The sequence below is a fragment of the Triticum urartu genome, chromosome 1A (genome assembly GCF_056163025.1).
Source record: "Triticum urartu cultivar PI428250 chromosome 1A, HENAU_Tu73, whole genome shotgun sequence".
In the NCBI taxonomy this organism is placed as follows: domain Eukaryota; kingdom Viridiplantae; phylum Streptophyta; class Magnoliopsida; order Poales; family Poaceae; genus Triticum; species Triticum urartu.
This window is the reverse complement of record NC_141873.1, coordinates 257,389,077-257,415,781: the sequence shown is the minus strand read 5'-3', so window position 1 is coordinate 257,415,781 and position 26,705 is coordinate 257,389,077. Positions and strand designations below refer to the sequence as shown.

General features: G+C 45.3%; 1 long non-coding RNA gene across 1 annotated transcript; it reads right to left on the bottom strand.

Moving 5' to 3' along the window:
- Window positions 1-1,158: 1,158 nt before the first annotated feature.
- LOC147990759 (uncharacterized) lies at window positions 1,159-2,665 on the bottom strand. The gene is made up of 2 exons (XR_015600676.1): window positions 2,199-2,665; window positions 1,159-2,109 (listed from the first exon to the last, which is right to left on the bottom strand). It is a non-coding gene; the product is annotated as an uncharacterized LOC147990759 (long non-coding RNA).
- Window positions 2,666-26,705: the final 24,040 nt, after the last annotated feature.

The following is a 26,705-nucleotide window of genomic DNA, read 5'->3' as shown; positions in this document are numbered from 1 at the left end:
CTCGCGAAAACCCAAGGGAAGGTTATAGGTTGTTAGGCAAATGTAAAACCAAGGTTGGGCCTTGCTGGAGGAGTTTTATTCAAAGCGAACTGTCAAGGGGTTCCCATAACACCCAACCACGTAAGGAACGCAAAATCAAGGAACATAACACCGATATGACGGAAACTAGGGCGGCAAGAGTGGAACAAAACATCAGGCATAAGGCCGAGCCTTCCACCCTTTACCAAGTATATAGATGCATTAATTAAATAATAGATATAGTGATATCCCAACATATCCATGTTCCAATATGGAACAAACTTTAGCTTCACCTACAACTAGCAACGCTATAAGAGGGGCTGAGCAAAAGCGGTAACATAGCCAAACAATGGTTTGCTAGGAAGGAGGGTTAGAGGCTTGACATGGCAATATGGGAGGCATGATATAACAAGTGGTAGGTAGCGCGACATAGCGATAGAATGAACCACTAGCAAGCAAAGATAGAAGTGATTTTGAGGGTATGGTCATCTTGCCTGAGATCCCGCAAGGAAGAAGAACGAGTCCATGAAGAAGACAAACGGACAAAGTCGAACGAATACTCACAAACGCGACGTTATCGGAACTAACCCGAAGAAGTAACACCGGAAAGAAGCAAACAACATGGTAAACAACCATCGCATAATCATGGCATGATGCACACCCAAGTATGATGCATATCCGGTTTAATGAGGCATGGCATGGCAAAGTGCAACAATCAACACTACAAGTTAAGTGGAGCTCAATATGCAACGAGTTGCATATTGGCGAAACACCACATACAAACATTTAGTTCTCTCCCGTTTATGTACCCAACAATATTAAATGTTATTAAACATGGCAAGAGGTGAAGCACAACAAAACTATCTATCTAGGCAAGTTCAAATGAGGCCGGAAGCAACAAACAACAATTCTGGAAAATCCCCATGTGCACATTGCAAACTTGGTACTGTTCTGCCTAAAACCATATTTTAGGGTTATTAAACATGCAAAGTAAAGCCACCATGTTACTAGGCATTTTATACCTCATTTACATATAAAGTTTATTACAAACCGAGTTACGGTTAAATAGTTATGAAATAAAGCATTTTAACATGGCATTTGAGCGAATTTAAACAAACAACAATTTAAAAATTTTAAACATGGATGAAAGTTGCATATTATTACACTAGATGAAATTCTAAGCATCTTACATATATAAAACATTTTAATCCGATGCACCATTTGTGAGTTATTAAATGCATGATCTAGAGGGAGTTTTCTGTAAAACAACCAAACTCCTGGATAATAACTAAAATCGCAGGCACTAAAAAAACACTGGGCCAAAACTGAGTGCACTGCTGGGCCAACAGAGAGGAGGGCTGTGGGCGCTCACCCATGGGCCAAGCCCAGCTGGGCGGCGAAGCGGCTTGGGCCGGCCTTGAAGGTGTGCTGGGCTGGTCCGCGCGGGCGAGGGGAGCTGGGCCTGCGGGGCACAGGTAGCAGAGGCGAGGCGCTGGGCCTGGACGTGGTCAACGCATGCAGGCAACGCGCGGTCACGGCTCGAGGCGGGGTGTTGACCTCCTGCTCGAACCAGAAGCAGAGGAGGAGGCGGCCGGACTTGGCGCAGCGACGGGAACCTTCCGGATCCGACAAGGAGTCGAACGAGGAGGTCGGGGAAGAGGCGATGCTCGACGCGGGGCTGCCGGACCTGGTGCAGCGGAGGTCACAGGCGAGGCGGAGGAAGGAGGGGCGTGGAGCTCTAGCTGCGCGTCCATGGCGATGCAGAGGACGGCGGTGTCGATTTGGCGGTAGGGGACATCGCGCGGACGGTGGCGGCTTGGCGTTCGATCCGGAGTAGGGAAGACAAGGGGCGGCGCGATGCGGGTGACACGGCGGCGCGGATGGGGTGACTTGGCGCTGGTCCACGCGGGCGCTGGAACGAATCAACGCAGGGGCGGCAACGCTCGCTCGTTCCGAGCTGCTGCTCGAAGCTGCAAGCGACGCAGAGGAGGCCGGGATAACGGGGACGAGTGCGGGTCCGGTGCTCGAACTGGTCGAAGACGAGTACTGAAGGGAGGCCTCCATGCGTCGGGGCAACGTGCTCCTCGTTCCCTGTAGGAAGACGACGATGGGAGAGCGAGGTGAGCACGGGGAAGCAAAAACGGAAGGAGACGATCGGGGAGAAAGGAGACGAGGCCGGCCTGGGGGTGCTGGTCGCCGGCGGTGACGTCCGGTTGAGGGAGAGGCGGCGGGATTGAGGCGCGGGCGCAGAAGCTCATGTGCATGCTCGCACACGAGCGCGAGGCTCTTTCCTCGGGTGGTTCCTGGAGGCAGCGAAAGGACGAGGTGCTCGGGGATGGCGCAGGTCGCCAGAGACGAGGTGGCAGAGGCAGGAGACGAAGTTGCTCGAAACTCTCACATGGCGGCGTTGAGGGAGCTCGAGAGGAGGCTCGGATGGATTGGCTGGATCTCAGCACGAGGAAGGAAGGTGGCTGTGGTTGGCTCGATGTGGAATTCGAGGAGGATTTGGTGGTGGCTGGTGGAGATGGATCGATGGGATGGATGGGACGGAGAGGTCGGGCGCTGGTGGTTGGATCGGGCAGGGGGAGGTCCCGAGGGGGATTTGGAGTGTGGCGGCGGCTGATCCCAGGAGGAGAAGGCTGCAGCTGGCGGGCGGGGGGGGGGGGGGGGGGGGGGGGACAAATGACCTAGTTTTTAGGGTTTGGTTTGATATATATATAGCAAATGGATTTTCGGATAGGGGCATTTGGTCCCTTCTATCTTAATCGGACGGTCCTGGATAAATAGGTTAGGGGCCCAATTAAGAAAACGGAGATGTTTTATAGATGTTTGGGGATGATCCGGACCCCTCGATAACGACAGCCCGGGTCGGGTTCGGGGAAGTTTCGGACGCGCGAGAGGGGTCTAAGCACTGCGCAAAAAGGGTAGGTTGGACCTAGGTGGACTATGAAAAAGGAATTGGGCTGAGAGGAGAGAAGAGAAGGCCCGGCGGCAGTCTCGGGGACCGAAACATCCGACGAATAAACAGACTATAATGTCGCTATAGTTATCCGTTGGGGCATCAAACGAACTTCGAATGCGATGAAACTTGGCTGGCGGCCTACTAACAACATAATAACACCACATGCCAACTTTCAACCCATTCCGAGAACATTTTCTGGCCACTTATAAAATAATGTTTCGGAGGTGCCGCATGCGCGTGCAAGTGTGTCTGGGCTCAGAACTGACAACGAAAGGAACAGGGAGACCGGGACGGATGCAAGTTTTGAAAACATGAAGATGCAAAGCGGATGATGACATGGCAAGATGCAACACGCAAGCGAATGACAAGGCAACAACAACGAATAACTGGAAGACACCTGGCGCATCGGTCTCGGGGCGTCACAACACTCCACCACTACAAGAGGATCTCGACCCGAGATCCTAGGGATGGCACTGGAGAGAAGCGGAAAATGAAGAGAAGAGGTAAAACTGAGTTGCTTCTTTGACAAACGAATGAAACCACAAACCTTAAGAGGTTGAAAACTTGAAAGAAGAACACAAAAGAGTTGAACGAAGTTGAGAGCACTCCGGTAGAAAAGAGAAACAAGGAACACCATGTGAACCTTGGAGGTTGCAAAGCTATGAATGACGAGCACAATGGACAAGAAGGAATTGAAACCACTTTGGTTGAAACAAAATAAACAAGGAACAAAGAAGAACAAATTCAGACAGCACTCCAGTTGAAAAGAGATGTGAGACTTGATACGATGAAAAGAACTTGAAGAGATGACACAACACTCCGGTTAAAATGGATAATCATGAAGAGAACCCGATCCTCACAATTTGAGATGATGAGTGAAAAGAGCAACATCACAATGCCTCTGGAAGAAATAATAGAAGAAAGATCATTTGAATAAAAGAATGGAGAAGAAAATGCCAACTTCTGCCATAAATGAGCTTGGAAAACACCCTTCTCAGAAGGTTATAACGGAGTTGTTGGAAAATCAACAACGAAAAGAACAAGCTTGTTGTGGGCATATGGAAAACTTCTCAAAATTGAGGCGAAATTCTGCCACTAATAGAAACAATAGATTGGATTGATATCAACACGGAGACGAGGAACTTATATCACCGGGAGGATAAATGAAGAACTTGGGTCATTTATAAGCACCATAATAGCAACAATCCTTAGGGAAAGCTTTGGGTGAAACATAACCCAAGATAATTCCAATGAAGAGATTGATGGGTTGCAAAGGATCTCATGAACAAATTGAAAAATGATGGGTTTAAAATATGTCATTCCAGACAACTTGTGAATCATGAAACATGAAGGAAATTGTCAAGAGTGACATAACACCACCTCAAAAGATGAGATATGAAAGAATTGCACTTCAGAATGTAAGATGAAGAATGCTTGAACTCCTCAAAGCAAGACATGTGTTGAACACCATGTTTATTTTAGAGTATAGCTTGTCGAATCATAACTTCGAGAGAAATCTTGAGGACAATTGAAGAATGAAAGGAATCCTTGACGAACCACCCTGTAGAGCCTCCATGAAGAACTCCGGTAATAAAAGGATGATAAAAAGAAAAAGAAGTTGAAAACACAAGGTGAAGCCTTGCCATGATTTAGATGGATCTTCGTGATGATGAGCGCTTGGAACTCCGGGAAAAGAAAATATGAAACAATTTAGAATCGAGAGATTATTCATCATGAAAAATCTCTGAAGGAAGGAATTAATCCACTTGATGAAAGAAGAATAAGAATTATGTTATTGCTTATCCTTCATCAATTAAATTGATGAGAAGCAATGGATTGCATATAACTTATTCGCGTTGGAAAAGATTAAGGGTAGATATAGCACAAAACTTGGGAAGGTCTTCAATGAACCACCGGTAGGATTGAAACAACGAATAAATTGATATGATACCAAGAGAAGAGGAATCTTGAATGAACCACCATAAAAATTGAAAACAAATGAAGAAAAGAGAACAAATCACCGGGAGGAATTAGAAAACGAATGGAGATACTTCAAGGAATTTGATACAAGAGAAACGAAGAGATCGCGAGCTAATTAGAGAATACTTGAATGATGCACCGGTAAGATTTGGAGAACGAGAGCTGAAAGATGGAATGAATAATTCTGAGATCATGGGCTCCAGAGAATCAAACTGAAAAGACTCCTGAATTGCTCCGGATGGTTGAAAAGAATTCTCACAATCAAAAACAATTATGAGAGGATGGCATAAAGGTAGAACCATGAATCTTCGAGGGAATGGACAAGCTTGAGAGAAAAAATCTTCTTCGGTCTTCACAAACCGAGAATGATGACAAGAAACACCACCATGAATTGTTGAGACACTCCGGAATGAAGAATAGAGAGATGGCACCTCCACTTCGAGTATGATGGCGCCTCCACGGTGTTCTTCAAGGTCTTTGATGAGGAAGGCCACCGCTTGGAGTGCTTCCCTGAAGGGGGTCGCCAGGACGGCGCAGCGGCTGGCGCCGGGCCTGCCGCTGGCCTTGCCCGCTGCTCCTCCAGCGACAGTGATGACTCCTGGTGGTCCAGCGACTCTCCCAGGACGGCGTCACCACCAGAGCCTTTGGCAGGCGAAGGCTACTTTTGTCAGGATAGCTTGTACTAGTTGTCTCCCTTCGAATTTGGCCGTTGTGGGATCCCTTCCCGCTCAATATTTGGTAAGAGGGCCAGGGCCTCTATAAATAGGACTAGCCACCACCATAGAGAGGGGAGATTCCGATCCTCGACCACACAAGCACACCAAGCACGAGAACACCTCACCTCGCGAGGCTGTTCGTCCCTTGTACTGTTCATCCTTAGCCCAAGAGGCAATCCACCACACCACACTGGAGTAGGGTATTACACCACAACGGTGGCCCGAACCAGTATAAATCTTGTGTCTCATGTTCTTTGGGTTCGTCGAGATAGGCCGTGAGATCGTAGAGTGTGCGAGCTAGAGAGGGGGAGAGTTCTTCGTGCGCACTCCAGTGCTCGAACCTCAAGGGTTTTGCCGGAACCTGAAATCCGACAGGTTGCCTCCCAACAAGCGCTATTGTTTTACGCCCCTAGCTAGGCATAATGCATAGTTTGAAGTGTTGTCATTTTTAATTCCCAAGTCCTTTTTAATCAAATCTTCCAAAACCTTTCTTAATAAATTTCTATGCTCATGTTCTTCTTTCCTAATGGGAGATCTTAAACTATTGAAAAGGATTTGCTCGGTAATTTTAGCATTCCTTACTCCAAATTCTAAATCAACACTGTAAATATCTTCATATAAAACATGTATTTCATCATCGATAGGTTCCCTAGCCGTTTCCTGAAACCAATCACTACTAAATCCTTAATCAATTCCTTTAGTAATCCACTTCAATTTTGATGTAAAGTGAAAGTGCTCATTATCGACTAGAGGGGGGGGGGGTGAATAGGCGATTTATTATGGAAGTCTTCAAAACAGGCAATGTCTTCGAAGACAGGAAGGTAAAATAGTAACTAAATAGGATAAAGTGGAAGATAAACTACACTAATCATGCAAAGATCTCAATGTACAGTACAAGTAGTGCACATGACAAGTAGCTACTGGGTAGAATAGATCAGGTTTGGAAGATAGTATGAAGACAAATATGCAATCAGAGTGAATGTCTTCACATAATGTCTTTGAACAGAACAGACGAGCAAAGACTTCACGAAGCTAAAATGGAAGTAAAGGAGTGAAGTGATAGAACCAGTTCCTTGATGAAGACAAGGATTTGGTAGACCAGTTCCAGTTGTTGTGACCACTGTACATCTGGTTAGGGAGGCTGAGAGTGAACTCAGAAGACCACGTCTTCTCCTTATCCCCCTTAAGCTAAGACCCGGAGATCTCACCCAATCACTCAGGTAAGTATTCAAGGTAGACTTCCAAACCTTCACAGACTTTGTTCACCGGCAATCCACAATGACTCTTGGATGTTCAGAACGCGATGCCTAACCGACTGGAAGATCATAGTTTTCAAGTGTAACAAGTCTTCGGTTGAGACGGAACAAAAAGGCTTTAGTGATGCTTAACACTCTTTGGGCTCCGGGTGTTTTGGGTTTGTCCTCACAAGGATTCTCTATCAAAGGATTCAGAGGTGGGTTGCTCTCAAACGACAAAATTCATACTCTTAACTCGGAGCAGCCACCAACTTATGGTGGAGGGGGTGGGCTATTTATAGCAAGGAGGCAACCCAACATGATATGTCTGAAATGACCCTGGGTCAATGGACAACCGACACATGTCCAATGGTCGGATTTCAAACACACATGTCGTGGGAAACCACGACCACCTATGGGACCATGAGCCCCTTTTGGTTCGGCGGGGGATGGGCACGTTGCACAAAGAGTGAAGAAGCGCAACACAACACGACAGATATCACATGGGCAGTTTTACCCAGGTTCGGGCCGCTGTGAGGCGTAAAACCCTACTCCTGCTTTGGTGGATTGATGGTGGATAATGGTGTAAAATGCGGCGCTCTTGCCTGACAGGGTTGCCTCAGGGCGAGAGTGGCTACGCGCGTATGAATGTGTGAGGGTCCAAATCCTTTCTACGACTGCCATGGGCCTCCTTTTATAGATGAACGGGTCACCACATTGGAAAACCAGTTTTTACATACTGATTAGATAGCAAATAGTGCTATCATACCTAACTCTACAGGCTGATAGAGCGCATTAAATGTGCTGCTCGGTGTCACATCACAGTGTGCCCGGCAGGCCTTGCCGGGCTGTCTTGCCAGCTTCGCGCCTACTTGCTTGACACGTTTCAGGACGGGTGTCATTTGGAGGTATCTTCTGTAGGAAGTGGCTGCCATGTGCCAGGAAGCAGCCACTTAGTCACTTAGGAGCTTTACACCACACTGATTGACGACGTGCGTCGTTGTGAGGTGGCATGGTGGGGTGGTTTTCCTCCGCAAGCCCCGACAGGCTTGCCGGGACGATCTTGGAGGCTTGCTTCTGGGGCAACCCCAACCTCGCCAGGCTCGCCTGCCCGGCAAGGGAGGTTCTTCCCTTAGTGATATCTTGCTTCTCTGGCTCGTCTTGGTCTTCTTGATCTGCAATTTGATCCTTCAAAGAACCGATCCCTCGTGCTTGGTCTGATCTTGGTGCTGTAATCTTGTCCTTAGGCCTGTGCACAGTCTGGGCAACGGACCCAGGGTTTGTTGCACCGACAACACGTGATAGCTTGACTTGGGCTACAAGTAAAGCTGACTAATCCAACTCAGGCTAAGATTCTCTCTCATTTGTCTTTGCTCGAAGACATAGGATTTTAGGTTGAGCATCACGTCAGCTTTCTGACTTTGTTTACCTCGACCCCACTTAACAGTTTGGTGGTTCCTACAGCTCAAGAAAGAAGAAAATGAAACAACGAAAGAAACTATGTCTTCGTGCTCCATTGCTTTCAAGCGAATGTCTTCACGTGTCATTATCTCCGACATGAATGTATTCACGAACCACCATTGTCTTAAATGTCTTCATACATTTTTAGGGTTCATCTTCGATGAGTAAAATGAATCAATAGGGACTTCTACCTATGTTCTCCTGTGAATCTCACAAACACATTAGTCCCCCAACCAAGTTTGTCGTCAATACTCCAAAACCAACTAGGGGTGGCACTAGATGCACTTACAATCTCCCTCTTTTTGGTGATTGATGACAAACTAGTTGAAGTTTTCAATGGGAATAAAATATATGAAAGTTAAGGGACGTGGTCATTAGCTTCATGAAATTGGAGGGGCTCCCCCTGAAGATGTGCATATAAGTGATTTGCCATTGAATGCAAATGCCCATGGCAAGTTTTTCTCTGTGGAGATCTCCCTCTTTTCATGAAGTCAAACCAAAGTGCATATAAGAATAAATGAAGATAATGTCATGCACAATGAATAATGGGTGTCTGCAGAATGACTTCAAGCGCACAAAAATTAATGTTTGGTAATGCACATGAAACGAAGGTAGAAAATGTAGCTGACATCCATCAGGACTTATGTTTACAACTCAAAACCACAAATGTTAAAGAAAGAGAGTTGTATGAATTAAACAAAATATAGCACACCCAACCAAAAATTCCTGCTTGAAGACTATCTGTAAGTGCATCTAGTGCCACCTGTAGATGGTTTTGGAGTATTAGCGACAAACTTGGTTGAGGGACTAATGTGTTTGTGAGTTTCATAGGATAACACAGGTAGAAGTCCCTATTGATTCGGTTTATCATCAAAGATGACCCCTAAGAATGAAGGAAGACATTGAAGACAATGGTGGTTCGCTAAGACATTCATGTCAAAGATAATGCCACGTGAAGATATTCGCTTGAAGACAATGGAGCGCGAAGACATAGTTTCTTTCGTTGTTTCATTTTCTTCATTCCTGAGTCATAGGAACCACCGATTGTTCAGTGGGGTCGAGGTGAACAAAGTCAGAAAACTGACGTGATGCACATCCTAAAATCCTATGCCTTCGAGTGAAGACAACTAAGAGCAAAATCTTGTCTTGAGTTGGATGAGTCAGCTTTGCTTGGAGCTCAAGTAAAGTTGTCGCGTGCGTTGGGATCCAATCATTGGAACACGTGCTAGTTCCCTAATGACCAAGGGCCATTTCAGACAAATTATGTCGGGTTGCCCTGGCTATAAATAGCCATCCCCTTCCACCATGAGTTGGTGGCTGCTCTGAATTAAGAGTACAACTTTTGTCGTTTGAGAGCAACCCACCTCCAAAGCCTTTGAGAGAGCATACCTGCGAACAAAAATCCAAAACACCTAGAGCCCAAAGGTGTTAAGCATCACTGAAGCCTTTCTGTTCTGCATGAACTGAGGACTTATTATACTTGAAGACTGTGATCTTCCAGTCGGTTAGGCTCGCATTCTGAGCATCCAAGATTCATTGTGGACTGTTGGTGAAAGAAGTATGTGAAGGTTTGGAAGTCTACCTTGAAGACTTACTTGGCTGATTGGGTGAGGTCTAGGTGACCTAAGCTCAAGGGGAATAAGGTGAAGACAAGGTCTTCTGAGTTTAATCTCAACCTCCCTAACCAGACATACAACTGTCACAACAGTTGGAACTGGTCAAACAAATCATTCTCTTCCCCAAGCTACTGGTTTCATCTTCACTCTCCCTTGCTTATAGCATCATACTGTGAATCCTTTGCATGCTTGTCCATGTTTGAAGATATACTCTGAAGCCATCCATCTGTTTGTACACCTGTCTTCATGCTTCATGTGTTCATCTTCAACACATGTATCCATGTATGGTGTCTATGCCTGTTATGATTGCTAGTCTTAATCACTGCTATTGATTAGATTCTACATTGCTTCCGCTATCTTCGAAGACATTCCCTGTTTTTGAAGCCTTTCATAAAAATCGCCTATTCACCCCCTCTAGTCGATAACTAGCACTTTCACTATCAACCGATATGCTTCTCCCCTTTTGTCATAGAATGACCAATAAGGAATGAAGACATAGGGCGTCTAAGCGTTCCCAGACGGTGGTGGTGAAGAATTGATGGTCTTCTCAATCTCTTCAACCGCTTCGAGAGGCTTGACAACAAAAACGTCCAACGCACCTTCGATCGTTTTACTGACATTACCAATGAGCTTCATGCACTCGACACCACTAGAATTACCAACATGAAGTTGTGATGAAGCTATTGAGATCACTTAACAACTCATTTGACGCCCATCACTGATGATCCAAGAACGTCTAGACTTCAAGAACCTAGATCCTTCTGATATACTAGAGAGGCTTAATACTCATGAATTATAGCTATCTGAGAAACGAGACATCTATGGCCTTAAATATGGGTGATTCTGCGCTTTGAAGGCAAAGGTTGAATCCTCATCTGAAGATTCTGAATGCGGTTAAGTGGCCCTGAAGACTTTGGCAAAGAGCTTGCAATGATTGTATGGAAGTTGCAAAAGTTCTCCAATTAAAACCGCTCCGAAACATCTTCAAAATACAGCTTAAGGAATGTTAAGGCTTCCACTCATGACTACAAGAAGAGAACCTGCCACAAATTCAAGAAGCCAGGCCACTACATATCCGAGTGTCCACAATGGGAAAAGGAAACCAAGAAAAAGAAGAAGAGCAAGGAGAATGGCTCTGACAAAAACAACCAGAAGAAATTCTCAAAGTCTTCTTCAAAGTCTTCATCTCACAAGAAGAGCCCATCTGGCAAATCATGTGCATTTATCGATAAGGAAATGGATTCAGGGGATTCAACTTCAGAGGAGGCTGAGGTGGAGTCAGAGGAGGAGTTCGATTCAGGCGTTGCAAGCCTGGCTCTAGCTTCGGCATTCGTTGCCAAGTCCATCTTTAGCACTGAAGACAATGGTCATGTTGCCGATGCTGAAGCCAATGATGACAAATGCTCTGCTCCCACCTACTGCTTCATGGCAAGAGGCACAAAGGTAAATTCGCGTGATGCCTACTTTCAAACCTCTAGTGAACACGACTCTAAATGTGAATCCAAACCTAGATATAAGACACTTGCTAAAATTGCAACTGAACAACAAACTGCTATGGAAAAGATTCAAAAATTGCTAGAAAAAAGCGATGACTTGTTGGATGAGGAAATGAATCATACTCAATACTTAATTGAAGACATAAAAAATATTCGAGTAAGTATGAAGAGCTTGTAAGTCGTCATGAAACCGTCTCAGCTAATCATGAGAAGCTTTCCTACGATTATCTTCAAAGGAAGCAAGATCTAGAAAAACTAAGAGCGTCTCATGATGAGTTTCAAACTAAAAATGATTCACTACTTGCTCAATAGATCAGTTCCGCTCAGGAAGAGTTTGTGCCACCTTGCCTAAAATGTCTTGAGCATGATAATGCTATCTCCACTGTTGAATGTTCAAATGCTTCAGATAATGCAATATCTTCAACTGCTGATGTGGTTTCTAACCCCTCCTCTGAGTCTGAGGATGCCACTACTATTGCTGATGAGAATGCTAGGTTGAAGACACTTCTTGAAACAGGTATGTACAAAAGCCTCAAACGGCATCAAACTCTGTGTGATGTCCTCAAGAAGCAGATCTTGACATGGTGTTGGTTTCGAAAGGAACATGAATGCAGATTGCTCATACTGTACACCTGAGTAGTACCCCAAAACCACATTGGTTGCTGCAAAGGAGCCGTCTCTGGATCCATCCACATTATCAAGCTACAATTGTGCTAACTCTATCATCATTGATGAGTCATTTGACTCCAACTATAAATTGTTCAAGAATCAGAATGGTGAAGTGTTTGCAAGGTTTATGGGTACTAACTGCATGAAGGTTCTCCTATAAAGAGGATCTGGGTTCCCAAAAGTCTTCTTGAAAAGCTTCCTATGAATGTCATCATGCCACCATCAGGGAAGAAGACAAACCACGGACCAAAGGCTTCAAGTGGTCCAAAGTCTTCATTTAGACGGAGAAACTCATATAGTTGTCCTAATGCCAATGTTTTGCAGGGAAACAATAATCAGGCTCATGAATATGAGACCTATTCTTTGAATCATTATGTTCACAAATCGAAGAATTCCTCTACTTATTCATATGAGTACTATATACCCCCCGTGAAGCTATTTTCTAGGGCTTTAAAGCCAAAATTCTCAGATGTTGCACTTACAATCACTGCTTCTAAGCCACCCCTTCAAATGTGGGTAGTTAATAAGAATTAACTTCTCTTGCAGGAATGGGTCTCCAGCCAAAATGCATTGGATTCTGAAGACAATGTTGCAGACCTGAGAAAACTTGTTGGGCGCAATTTAAAATGCCCAAATGGTCTTACTATGTATTTTCCCCATGATTTTCTTGATGATCATCACGCCATATCCTCCAAGAAACTTACCTACGCTGAACACCTATATTGATATATGTTTGTACTTCACAACAATCTGTGTGAAGCTACCCTACTAACTATACTGTAGGGTACGTCTTTGAAAGCTACTGAATGGATCCTAGACGGTGGCTGCACTAACCACATGACTGGTGACCGAAGTCTTGTAATGGACTCTACTCTTTAACCATCTTCTAAAATTCACATCGCATTCGCTGACACTGGTAAAAGTAAGGTATTTGATATAGGTAGAGTTGCTATCTCAAAGGATGAATACATGGATAAAGTGATGCTTGTTGAATCACTTGGATACAACTTAATATCAGTCTCAATGCTTTGTGATCTTGATATGATTGTCATCTTTGGAAAATATCGATGTCTTGTGCTTATGGATTCTAACAAATCTCAAGTCTTCCAAGGCTATCGAAGAGGTGACATTTACATGGTAGATTTCTTCGCAGGACCACATCTTGCCATATGTCTAATAGCAAAAGCTTCATAATGCTGGCTTTGGCATCGAAGGCTAGGGCATGCAGGCATGAGGAACTTGCACACCCTTGTGAAGAAGAAGCACGTCATTGGAATCGAGGGCGTCAAGTTCAAAAAGGATCATCTATGTGGAGCACGTGATGACGGGAAGATGACTAGGGACAAGCAACTTTCAAAGACAATCATGACGACTATGCGTCCGTTCGAGCTGCTACATATGACCTTATTTGGCCCTACTCACTACTCTATCCTTACTACTACTGCACCTCTTTATGGTTTCATGATTGTTGATGATTATTCTCGATACACTTGGGTGCACGTAATCCTGTATAAGAATAAAGTGCATGATGTCTTCAGAAGGTTCGCCAACCATGCTATGACCAACTATGGCGTTGATACGTCTCCAACATATCTATAATTTTTGATTGCTCCATGCTATTATATTATCTATTTTGGATGTTAATGGGCTTATTTATACACTTTTATATTATATTTGGGACTAACCTATTAACCGGAGGCCCAGCCCAAATTGTTGTTTTTTTGCCTATTTTATAGTTTCGCTGAAAAGGAATATCAACGGAGTCCAAACGGAATGAAACCTTCGGGAGCGTTATTTTTGGAACAAACGTGATCCATGAGACTTGGAGTGGACGTCAAGCAATCAACGAGGCGGCCACAAGGCAGGGGGCGTGCCCACCCCCTGGGCGCGCCCTCCACCCTCGTGGGCCCCTCGTTGCTGCACCGACGTACTTCTTCCTCCTATATATATATATCCATATACCCCGAGAACATCCAAGAGCACCACGAAACCCTATTTCCACCACCGCAACTTTCTGTACCCAAGAGATCCCATCTTAGGGCCTTTTCCAGAGCTCCGCCGGAGGGGGCATTGATCACGGAGGGCCTCCACATCAACTCCATGGCCCCTCCGATGATGTGTGAGTAGTTTGCCTCAGACCTTCGGGTCCATAGCTAGTAGCTAGATGGCTTCTTCTCTCTCTTTGGATCTCAATACAAAGTTCTCCTCGATTCTCTAGGCGATCTATTCGACGCAATCTTCTTTTGCGGTGTGTTTGTCGAGATCCGGCGAATTGTGGGTTTATGACCAAGTTTATCTATGAACAATATTTGAATCTTCTCTGAATTCTTTTATGTATGATTGGTTTATCTTTGCAAGTCTCTTTGAATTATCAGTTTGGTTTGGCCTACTAGATTGATCTTTCTTGCAATGGGAGAAGTGCTTAGCTTTGGGTTCAACCTTGCGGTGTTCGATCCCAATGACAGAATGGCAACCGACACGTATTGTATTGTTGCCATCGAGGATAAAAAGATGGGGTTTATATCATATTGCATGAATTTATCCCTCTACATCATGTCATCTTGCTTAAGGCGTTACTCTGTTCTTATGAACTTAATACTCTAGATGCATGCTGGATAGCGGTCGATGTGTGGAGTAATAGTGGTAGATGCAGAATCGTTTCGGTCTACTTGTCTCGGACGTGATGCCTATATACATGATCATGCCTACATATTCTCATAATTATTCGCTTTTCTATCAATTGCTCGATAGTAATTTGTTCACCCACCGTAATACTTATGCTATCTTGAGAGAAGCCACTAGTGAAACCTATGGCCCCCGGGTCTATTTTCGATCATACAAGTTTCCAATCTACTTTATTTTGCAATCTTTACTTTCAATCTATATCATAAAAATACCAAAAATATTTATCTTACTATTATCATCTCTATCAGATCTCACTCTTGCAAGTGGCCGCGAAGGAATTGAAAACCCCTTTATCGCGTTGGTTGCGAGGTTCTTATTTGTGTGTGTAGGTACGAGGTGACTCGCGCGTGGTATCCTACTAGATTGATACTTGGTTCTCAAAAACTGAGGGAAATAGTTACGCTGCTTTACTACATCACCCTTTATTCTTCAAGGGAAACCAACGCAGTGCTCAAGAGGTAGCAAGAAGGATTTCAGGCGCCGTTGCCGGGGAGATCTACGCCAAGTCAAGACATACCAAGTACCCATCACAACTCTTATCCTTCGCATTACATTATTTGCCATTTGCCTCTCGTTTTCCTCTCCCCCACTTCACCCTTGCCGTTTTATTCGCCCTCTTTTTCCGTTCTCCTTCTTCCCGCATGTATCTTTCTTTGCGTTTCCACATGCCTTCCATTTGCTTGCATATCGTCGATCTTGTCGCCCCGCCGGTTCAGCCACCCCGTCCTCCACCTCCAAGGAGCTGCCTCGACGTTCCCCTCATCTTTCGCGCCACCTCCATTCCCACACCTCCGTCTTCACCAACACCACCGGAAGAGCATCATCGTCACTGTTTCCTCGGATAAAGCTGAGGCCTAATCGGTGCCACCAAAGAGGTTTTACACCGATCGTCGCATTTTCTTCTTGATTCGTTCTCACGGTGCTGTCGGCGCTCAGTCCGGAGCCAACACGGTGCGGCTCCATCCACGACGGCGTCGCCGGCCATTTCCTCCACGACGTCGCTCCCTCGGCGGTGATGTGCACATCAGTCGGAGCTGCTGCTTTAGCTCTCGCTTGCACTGCTGCTCTGCTCTTGCTCTCGGTCCCCTTCTTGGTTTGCTCTTGCTCGCGCTACTGCTCTCGCTCTTGCTCTTTCTTGCGATGCTGCTCCAATTTAGCTACACTTCAGTCGACTGAATCAACTTTCAGGTCAGTCGATTTTCAGGGGGTGGGGGGCTCGTCGGAGTTAAGGAAGAACCAGCCGCAGCGGGGAGGGGGGCTCGCTAGAGAGGTACCCCAGTATCTAACTTAGGGTTCAGGGTGGGGCGGTGCTTGTTGGAAATATGCCCTAGAGGCAATAACAAATTGATTATTATTATATTTCCTTGTTCATGATAATCGTTTATTATCCATGCTAGAATTGTATTGATAGGAAACTCAGATACATGTGTGGATACATAGACAACACCATGTCCCTAGTAAGCCTCTAGTTGACTAGCTCGTTGATCAATAGATGGTTATGGTTTCCTGACCATGGACATTGGATGTCGTTGATAACGGGATCACATCATTGGGAGAATGATGTGATGGACAAGACCCAATCCTAAGCCTAGCACAAAGATTGTGTAGTTCGTATGCTAAAGCTTTTCTAATGTCAAGTATCATTTCCTTAGACCATGAGATTGTGCAACTCCCGGATACCGTAGGAATACTTTGGGTGTGCCAAACATCACAACGTAACTGGGTGGCTATAAAGGTACACTACAGGTATCTCCGAAAGTGTCTGTTGGGTTGGCACGAATCGAGACTGGGATTTGTCACTCCATGTAAACGGAGAGGTATCTCTGGGCCCACTCGGTAGGACATCATCATAATGTGCACAATGTGATCAAGGAGTTGATCACGGGATGATGTGTTACGGAACGAGCAAAAGAGACTTGCCGGTAACGAGATTGAACAAGGTATCGGGATACCGACGATCGAATCTCGGGTAAGTACAATACCGATAGACAAAGGGAATTGTATACGGGATTGATCGAATCCTCGACATCGTGGTTCATCCAATGAGATCATCGTGGAACATGTGGGAACCAACATGGGTATCCAGATCCCGCTGTTGGTTATTGACCGGAGAACGTCTCGGTCATGTCTGCATGGTTCCCGAACCCATAGGGTCTACACACTTAAGGTTCGATGACGCTAGGGTTATAAGGAATAGATATACGTGGTTACTGAATGTTGTTCGGAGTCCTGGATGAGATCCCGGACGTCACGAGGAGTTCCGGAATGGTCCGGAGGTAAAGATTTATATATGGGAAGTCCTGTTTTGGTCACCGGAAAAGTTTCGGGTTTTACTGGTAGTGTACCGGGACCACCGGAGGGGTCCGGGGGTCCACCAAGTGGGGCCACCAGCCCCGGAGGGCTGCATGGGCCAAGTGTGGGAGGGGACCAGCCGCAGGTGGGCTGGTGCGCCCCCCACCAAGGCCCAAGGCGCCTCCAAGAGGGAAGGGGGCAAACCCTAGGGTAGATGGGCCCTAAGGCCCACCCCAGGTGCGCCTCCCCCTCTCCCCCTTGTGGCCGCCACCCAGATGGGATCTGGGGGGCTGCCGCCACCCCTAGGGAGGGAACCCTAGGTGGGGGCGCAGCCCCTCCCCTCCCCCTATATATACTTGAGGTTTGGGCTGCCCATACACACGAGTTCCTCTCCTTCTTGGCGCAGCCCTACCCCTCTTCCTCCTCATCTCTTGCGGTACTTGGCGAAGCCCTGCTGGAGTACCACGCTCCTCCACCATCACCACACCATTGTGCTGCTGCTGGATGGAGTCTTCCTCAACCTCTCCCTCTCTCCTTGCTGGATCAAGGCATGGGAGACGTCGTCGGGCTGTACGTGTGTTGAACGCGGAGGTGCCGTCCGTTCGGCACTAGGATCTCCGGTGATTTGGATCACGACGAGTACGACTCCTTCAACCCCGTTCTCTTGAACGCTTCCACATAGCGATCTACAAGGGTATGTAGATGCACTCTCCTTCCCCTCATTGCTGGTTTCTCCATAGATAGATCTTGGTGACACGTAGGAAAATTTTGAATTTCTGCTACGTTCCCCAATAGTGGCATCATGAGCTAGGTCTATTGCGTAGATTCTATGCACGAGTAGAACACAAAGTAGTTGTGGGCGTTGATTTTGTTCAATATGCTTACCGTTACTAGTCCAATCTTGATTCGGCGGCATTGTGGGCGTTGATTTTGTTCAATATGCTTACTCTTACGTAAGACTGGTTCCACCGACTAACATGCACTAGTTGCATAAGGTGGCTAGCGGGTGTCTGTCTCTCCCACTTTAGTCGGATCGGATTCGATGAAAAGGGTCCTTATGAAGGGTAAATAGCAATTGGCATATCACGTTGTGGTTTTTGCGTAGGTAAGAAACGTTCTTGCTAGAAACCCATAGCAGCCACGTAAAACATGCAAACAACAATTAGAGGACGTCTAACTTGTTTTTGCAGGGTATGCTATGTGATGTGATATGGCCAAGAAGAATGTGATGAATGATATGTGATGTATGAGATTGATCATGTTCTTGTAATAGGAATCACGACTTGCATGTCGATGAGTATGACAACCGGCAGGAGCCATATGAGTTGTCTTTATTAATTGTATGACCTGCGTGTCATTGAACAACGCCATGTAATTACTTTACTTTATTGCTAACCGGTAGCCATAGTAGTAGAAGTAATAGTTGGCGAGCAACTTCATGGAAACACGATGATGGAGATCATGGTGTCATGCCGGTGACAAGATGATCATGGAGCCCCAAGATGGAGATCAAAGGAGCTATATGATATTGGCCATATCATGTCACTATTATTTGATTGCATGTGATGTTTATCATGTTTTTGCATCTTGTTTACTTAGAACGACGGTAGTAAATAAGATGATCCCTCATAATAATTTCAAGAAGGTGTTCCCCCTAACTGTGCATCGTTGTGATAGTTCGTTGTTTCGAAGCACCACGTGATGATCGGGTGTGATAGATTCTAACATTCACATACAACGGGTGTAAGACAGATTTACACACGCGAAACACTTAGGTTGACTTGACGAGCCTAGCATGTATAGACATGGCCTCGGAACACAAGAGACCGAAAAGGTCGAGCATGAGTCGTATGGTAGATACAATCAACATGAAGATGTTCACCGATGATGACTAGTCCGTCTCACGTGATGATCAGACACGGCCTAGTTGACTCGGATCATGTAATCACTTAGATGACTAGAGGGATGTCTATCTGAGTGGGAGTTCATAAGATGAACTTAATTATCCTGAACATAGTCAAAAGGTCTTCGCAAATTATGTCGAAGCTCGCGCTTTAGTTCTACTGTTTAGATATGTTCCTAGAGAAAATTTAGTTGAAAGTTGATAGTAGCAATTATGCGGACTAGGTCCGTAAACTGTGGATTGTCCTCATTGCTTCATAGAAGGCTTATGTCCTTAATGCACCACTCAGTGTGCTGAACCTCGAACATCGTCTGTGGATGTTGCGAACATCTGACATACACATTTTGATAACTACGTGATAGTTCAGTTAAACGGTTTAGAATTGAGGCACCGAAGACGTTTCGAAACGTCGTGAAACATATGAGATGTTTCGAGGGCTGAAATTGGGATTTCAGGCTCGTGCCCACGTCAAGAGGTATGAGACCTCCGATGATTTTCTTAGCCTGCAAACTAAAGAGAAAAGCTCAATTGTTGAGCTTGTGCTCAGATTGTCTGAGTACAACAATCATTTGAATCAAGTGGGAGTTGATCTTCTAGATGAGATATTGATGTTTCTCCGAAGTCATTACCACCAAGCTACTAGAGCTTCGTGATGAACTATAATGTATCAGGGACATATATGATGATCCTTGAGATATTCGCGATGTTTGACACCACAAAAGTAGAAATCAAGAAGGAGCATCAATTGTTGATGTTGGTGAAACCACTAGTTTCAAGGAGGGCAAGGGAAAAAAGGGATGCTTCATGAAACGGCAAATCAACTGCTGCTCTAGTGAAGAAACCCAAGGTTGAACCCAAACCCGAGACTAAGTGCTTCTGTAATAAGGGGAACAACCACTGGAGCAGAATTACCCTAGATACTTGGTAGATGAGAAGGTTGTCGATAGAAGTATATTGGATATACATTATGTTAATGTGTACTTTACTAGTACTCCTAGTAGCACCAGGGTATTAGATACCGGTTCGGTTACTAAATGTTAGTAACTCGAAACAAAAGCTACGGAATAAACGAGACTAGCTAAAGGTGAGATGACGATATGTGTTGGAAGTATTTCCAAGGTCGATCAAATATCGTACGCTCCCTCTACCATCGAGATTGGTGTTTGCGTTGAGCATAGACATGATTGGATTATGTCTATCGCAATACGGTTATTCATTTAAGGAGAATAATGGTTACTCTGTTTATTTGAATAATACCTTCAATGGTCTTACACCTAAAATGAATGGTTTATTGAATCTCGATCGTAGTGATACACATGTTCATGCCAAAAGATAGTAATGATAGTACCACCTACTTGTGGCACTGCCACGTAAGTCATATCGGTATAAAACGCATGAAGAAGCTCCATGTTGATGGATCTTTGGGCTCACTCGTTTTTGAAAAGTTTGAGGCATGCGAACCATGTCTATTGGTGTATATGCATGAAGAAACTCCATGCAAATGGACCGTTTGGACTCACTTGATTTTGAATCACTTGAGACATGCAAATCATACCACATGGGCAAGATGACTGAAAGCCTCGTTTTCAGTAAAATGGAACTAGAAAGCAACTTGTTGGAAGTAAAACATTTTGATGTGTGCAGTCCAATGAGTGCTGAGGCATGTAGTGGATATCGTTATGTTCTTACTTCACAGATGATTTGAGTAGATGTTGAGTATATTTACTTGATGAATCATGAGTCTGAATTATTGAAAGGTTCAAGTAATTTCAGGGTGAAGTTGAAAGATCGTCGTGACAAGAGGATAAAATATCTATGATATGATCATAGAGATGAATATCTGAATTACGAGTTTGGCACAGAACTAAAACATTGTGGAAATTGTTTCACAACTAATACAGCCTGGAACACCATAGTGTGATGGTGTGTCCGAACATCATAACTGCACCCTATTGGATATGATGCATACCATGATGTCTCTTATCGAATTACCACGATAGTTTATGGGTTAGGCATTAGAGACAACCGCATTCACTTTAAATAGGGCATCACGTAATTCCGATGAGATGACACCGTATGAACTACGGTTTAGAGAAACCTAAGCTGTCATTTCTTAAAAGTTTGGGGCTGCGACGCTTATGTGAAAAAAGTTTCAGGCTGATAAGCTCGAACCCAAAGCGGATAAATGCATCTTCATAGGACACCCAAAATAGTTGGGTATACCTCCTGTCTAAGATCCGAAAGCAATAAGGGATTGTTTCTAGAATCGGGTCCTTTCTCGAGGAAAAGTTTCTCTCGAAAGAATTGAGTGGGAGGATGGTGGAGACTTGATAAGGTTGTTGAACCGTCTCTTCAACTAGTGTGTGGCAGGGCACATAAAGTTGTTCCTGTGGCACCTACACCAATTGAAGTGGAAGCTTATGATAGTGATCATGAAACTTCAGATCAAGTCACTCCCAAACCTCATGGGATGACAAGGATGCGTACTACTTCAGAGTGGTACGTAATCCTGTCTTGGAAGTCATGTTGCTAGACAACAATGAACCTACGAGCCATGGAGAAGCGATGGTGGGCCCGGATTCCGATAAATGGCTCGAGGCCATAAAATCCGAGATAGGATCCATGTATGAAAACAAAGTGTAGACTTTGGAAGAACTACTTGATGGTCGTAAGGCTGTTAGGTACATATGGATTTTAAAAGGAAGACGGACAATGATGGTAAGTATCACCATTAAGAAAGCTCGACTTGTCGTTAAGATGTTTTCCGACAAGTTCAAGGAGTTGACTACGATGAGACTTTCTCACTCGTAGCGATGCTAAGAGTCTGTTGGAATTATATTAGCGATTACTGCATTATTTATGAAATCTTGCAGATAGGATGTCAAAACATTGTTTCCTCGACAATTTTGTTGAGGAAAGGTTGTATGTGATACAACCGGAAGGTTTTGTTAATCCTGAAAGATGCTAATAAGTATGCAAAGCTCCAGCAATCCTTCTAAGGACTTGAGTAAGCATCTCGGAGTTGGAATGTATGCTTTGATGAGATGATCAAAGATTTTGGGTGTATACAAAGTTTATGAGAAACTTGTATTTCCAAAGAAGTGAGTGGGAGCACTATAGAATTTCTGATGAGTATATGTTGTTGACATATTGTGGATCAGAAATGACATAGAATTTCTGGAAAGCATATAGGGTCATTTGAAAGGTGTTTTTCAATGGAAAACCTGGATTAAGCTACTTGAACATTAAGCATCAAGATCTATAAGGATAGATCAAAAACGCTTAATGGTACTTTCAAATGAGCACATACCTTGACATGATCTTGAAGGTGTTCAAGATGGATCAGCCAAAGAAGGAGTTCTTGCCTGAGTTGTAAGGTATGAAGTTAAGACTTAAAGCTCGACCACGGCAGAAGAAAGAGAAAGGACGAATGTCGTCCCCTATGCTTTTGTCATAGGCTCTATACGGTATGCCATGCTGAGTACCGCACCTGATGTGTGCCTTGCCACATGTCTGGCAAGAGGGTACAAAGGTGATCCAGGAGTCGATCACTAGACAGCGGTCAAAATTGTCCTTGGAGTAATAAGGACATGTTTCTCAATTATGGAGGTGATAAAGAGTTCGGAGTAAAGAGTTACGTCGATGCAAGCTTAACACCTATCCGGATAGCTCTGAGTAGAGATACCGGATACGTATAATGGAGCAACAATTTAGAATAGCTCCAAGTAGAACAGTTATTTGTAATGGCTCCAAATGTAGCATAGTAGTTGCATCTACAAGATGACATAGAAATTTGCGAAGTACATACGAATCTGAATGTTGCAGACCCGTTGACTGAAACCTCTCTCACAAGCAAAACATGATCAAACCCAGAACTCATTGAGTCTTAATCACATGATGATGTGAACTAGTTTAGTGACACTAGTAAACTCTTTGGATGTTGGTCACATGGCGATGTGACCTGTGAGTGTTAATCACATGGCGATGTGAACTAGATTATTGACTCTAGTGCAAGTGGGAGACTGTTGGAAATATGCCCTAGAGGCAATAATAAATTGATTATTATTATATTTCCTTGTTCATGATAATCGTTTATTATCCATGCTAGAATTGTATTGATAGGAAACTCAGATACATGTGTGGATACATAGACAACACCATGTCCCTAGTAAGCCTCTAGTTGACTAGCTCGTTGATCAATAGATGGTTACGGTTTCCTGACCATGGACATTGGATGTCGTTGATAACGGGATCACATCATTGGGAGAATGATGTGATGGACAAGACCCAATCCTAAGCCTAGCACAAAGATCGTGTAGTTCGTATGCTAAAGCTTTTCTAATGTCAAGTATCATTTCCTTAGACCATGAGATTGTGCAACTCTCGGATACCGTAGGAATACTTTGGGTGTGCCAAACGTCACAACGTAACTGGGTGGCTATAAAGGTACACTACAGGTATCTCCGAAAGTGTCTGTTGGGTTGGCACGAATCGAGACTGGGATTTGTCACTCCGTGTAAACGGAGAGGTATCTCTGGGCCCACTCGGTAGGACATCATCATAATGTGCACAATGTGATCAAGGAGTTGATCACGGGATGATGTGTTACGGAATGAGTAAAAGAGACTTGCCGGTAACGAGATTGAACAAGGTATCGGGATACCGACGATCGAATCTCGGGCAAGTACAATACCGATAGACAAAGGGAATTGTATACGGGATTGATCGAATCCTCGACATCGTGGTTCATCCGATGAGATCATTGTGGAACATGTGGGAACCAACATGGGTATCCAGATCCCGCTGTTGGTTATTGACCGGAGAACGTCTCGGTCATGTCTGCATGGTTCCCGAACCCGTTGGGTCTACACACTTAAGGTTCGATGACGCTAGGGTTATAAGGAATAGATATACGTGGTTACCGAATGTTGTTCGGAGTCCCGGATGAGATCCCGGACGTCACGAGGAGTTCCGGAATGGTCTGGAGGTAAAGATTTATATATGGGAAGTCCTGTTTTGGTCACCGGAAAAGTTTCGGGTTTTACCGGTAGTGTACCGGGACCACTGGAGGGGTCCGGGGGTCCACCAAGTGGGGCCACCAGCCCCGGAGGGCTGCATGGGCCAAGTGTGGGAGGGGACCAGCCGCAGGTGGGCTGGTGCGCCCCCCCACCAAGGCCCAAGGCGCCTCCAAGAGGGAAGGGGGGCAAACCCTAGGGCAGATGGGCCCTAAGGCCCACCCCAGGTGCGCCTCCCCCTCTCCCCCTTGTGGCCGCCACCCAGATGGGATCTGGGGGGCTGCCGCCACCCCTAGGGAGGGAACCCTAGGTGGGGGCGCAGCCCCTCCCCTCCCCCTATATATACTTGAGGTTTGGGCTGCCCATACACACGAGTTCCTCTCCTTCTTGGCGCAGCCCTACCCCTCTTCCTCCTCGTCTCTTGCGGTGCTTGGCGAAGCCCTGCTGGATTACCACGCTCCTCCACCATCACCACGCCATTGTGCTACTGCTGGATGGAGTCTTCCTCAACCTCTCCCTCTCTCCTTGCTGGATCAAGGCATGGGAGACGTCGTCGGGCTGTACGTGTGTTGAACGCGGAGGTGCCGTCCATTCGGCACTAGGATCTCCGGTGATTTGGATCACGACGAGTATGACTCCTTCAACCCCGTTCTCTTGAACGCTTCCGCATAGCGATCTACAAGGGTATGTAGATGCACTCTCCTTCCCCTCGTTGCTGGTTTCTCCATAGATAGATCTTGGTGACATGTAGGAAAATTTTGAATTTCTGCTACGTTCCCCAATAGTGCTCGCCGGCGGTGGTGGGGCGGTGGCGTGGGGATCACCAGAGAAAAAGCTCGGCACGGGGGGGGGGGCTAGAGGGATGGCCGGTGTTGGGGAACGTAGTAATTTCAAAAAAATTCCTACGCACATGCAAGATCATGGTGATGCATACCAACAAGAGGGGAGAGCGTCATCCACGTACCCTCATAGACCATAAGCAGAAGTGTTATGAGAACGCGATTGATGTAGTCGTACATCTTCACGATCCGACCGATCCAAGTATCAAACGTACGGCACCTCCGAGTTCAGCACACGTTCAGCTCGATGACGTCCCACGAACTCCGATCCAGCAGAGCTTCGAGGGAGAGTTCCGTCAGCACGACGGCCTGATGACGACGACGATGATGCTACCGACGTAGGGCTTCGCCTAAGCACTGCTACGATATGACTGGGGTGGATAATGATGGAGGGGGGCACCACACATGGCTAAAAGATCAACTAATCAACTTGTGTGTCTTGGGGTGCCCCCTGCCCCCGTATATAAAGGAGCAGGGGGAGGCCGGCCGGCCCTTGCAGGGCACGCCAGGAGGAGTCCCACTCCCACCAGGAGTAGGATCCCCCCTTTTTCCTAGTTGGACTAGGAGAGAAGGAAGGGGGAGAGTAGGAGGAAGGAAAGGGGGCGCCGCCCCCTCCTAGTCCAATTCGTACCAGAGGGAGATGGGGCGCGCGGCCTGCCCTGGTATCCTCTCTCCCTCCACTAAGGCCCAATAAGGCCCATACCTTTACTGGGGGGTTCCGGTAACCTCCCGGTACTCCGGTAAAATCCCGATTTCACCCAGAACTATTCCGATGTCCAAATATAGGATTCCAATATGTCGACTTTATGTCTCGACCATTTCGAGACTCCTCGTCATGTATGTGATCATATCCGGGCCTCCGAACTACCTTCGGTACATCAAAACACATTAACTCATATTACCGATCGTCACCGAACTTTAAGCATGCGGACCCTACGGGTTCGAGAACTATGTATACATGACCGAGAATCGTCTCCGGTCAATAACCAATAGCGGAACCTGGATGCTCGTATTGGCTTCTACATATTCTACGAAGGTCTTTATCGGTCAAACCGCATAACGATATACGTTGTTCTCTTTGTCATCGGTATGTTACTTGCCCGAGATTCAATCGTCGGTATCTCATACCTAGTTCAATCACGTTACCAGCAAGTCTCTTTACTCGTTCTGTAATGCATTATCCCGCAACTAACTCATTAGTCACAATGCTTGCAAGGCTATAGTGATGTGCATTACTGAGAGGGCCTAGAGATATCTCTCCGACAATCAGAGTGACAAATCCTAATCTCGATCTATGCCAACTCAACAAACACCATTGGAGACACCTATAGAGCATCTTTATAATCACCCAGTTACGTTGTTATGTTTGATAGCACATCACACAAGGTGTTCCTCCGGTATTCAGGAGTTGCATAATCTCATAGTCAGAGGAACATGTATAAGTTATGAAGAAAGAAGTAGCAATAAAACTGAACGATCATAATGCTAAGCTAACGGATGGGTCTTGTCCATCACATCATTCTCTAATGATGTGATCCCGTTCATCAAATGACAACACATGTCCATGGCTAGGAAACTTAACCATCTTTGATTAACGAGCTAGTCAAGTAGAGGCATACTAGGGACACTTTGTTTGTCTATGTATTCACACATGTACTAAGTTTCCAGTTAATACAATTCTAGCATGAATAATAAACATTTATCATGATATAAGGAAATATAAATAACAATTTTATTATTGCCTCTAGGGCATATTTCCTCCAGTCTCCCACTTGCACTAGAGTCAATAATCTAGTTCACATCATCATGTGATTTAAC